Raw genomic sequence first — 1,416 nt, forward strand, 5'->3', positions numbered from 1 at the left:
CACAAATCTGTGTCCACCCATGACGGGCTTCCTCTGGCTGTGCCTGAAGGATTTTACTTTTATATAACTAGATAGTCAGCAGCCTCAACTCCAAGCCAGGGCACACTGGCATGCCAGGTATGGTGTGGGAATGCAAGTAAAGAGGGGCATTCACAACTCTATTGGCTGCTGGATGCAGAGAAAACCGCAAGCCGGAGCAAGAGCAGCCTCTGGAGAAAAACAAGCTGTAGACCTGAGGTCCAGCAGCAAGAGTTCCTTCTTCAAACAGGTTTTAGCAAGTGGCACGGATCAGCTACCTGTTCAGTCTTTGAGAAAAATTAACGACCTACTTTATAAATTAATGACCTACTTTATAATTTATACAAATAAAAATACTGTCACCTATGTGCTGTGCCCCAGCCACTCCCCAGCCCTGGAGCGGCTTGTGTCCTGTAGTGGAGACAGCCCTGGATAGTCCTAGCCTCAGCTCCTCTACTAGGTAGCTAAGTTATGAATGCTTAGCTTTGTTCATCTTTAGAATGAGTGTGTTGGATTAAGCAGTCTCACTGTGAAACTTAAATCATTTTATGGTAAAGAGGTAAAGTTTAAATGATTTCTGTAGAGATACAAGAGCAGTGCTGTGGGAAAGTATGACGCACCTGTTGGGAAAGAGGTTGACATATGGAGAAAAATCAGACCATATGGGATTAGGAAATTTTAAAAATTATCTCCTCCTGCTCAGTAAACGTGCCAAATGTAAGCCTATCACCCTAAGAACTGTCTTCCTTTTAACAAATGAGAAGATATTATGTGCCTTTCCAAAATTAAAGGGATATTCATGTCATGTTAAATGTGTGACAAATGTAGGCAATGATGCAGTTCTGAGAAGTAAGTTTGTGTTTACGGTATGGTCTTTGTTATTTAGGAGATTACAACTAAAACAGGACTAGCCCAGATGAAACAATTAACAAAGCTGATAAGCTATAACCAAAGCCCATGATTAGTGATAGGTTGATTGAATACATTCTAGTACATCTATTCTATGGAATACTATGCAATCATCAAGTAGAATGAACCACATTTATATGTATTGACTTGGGAAGGTGTAGAAGACATACTAAGTAAACACAAGCAAGTGGCAAATGATAATGAAGAATATGACCACGTTTTTGTTAAAAGCATAAATGAAACCTTCAACAGGTGATTCTGTGCTTGTGTAAGCATAGAAAACATATGGAATGATATATACACCAGCATGCTAATACTGGTTACTTCAAGAGAGTATAATTGGACAGGGAAGGAGAAAAAACATATACATTATATATATATTATATATGATAATATATTACAAAATATGTGTCAATACTATGTATGAGATATATTTTTATATATTATATATAATATATTGACTTTCTATAATTAAGTTTATTTAAATTG

The sequence above is a fragment of the Colobus angolensis genome, unplaced genomic scaffold (assembly GCF_000951035.1).
Source record: "Colobus angolensis palliatus isolate OR3802 unplaced genomic scaffold, Cang.pa_1.0 Scaffold15, whole genome shotgun sequence".
NCBI classification, from domain to species: Eukaryota; Metazoa; Chordata; class Mammalia; order Primates; family Cercopithecidae; genus Colobus; species Colobus angolensis.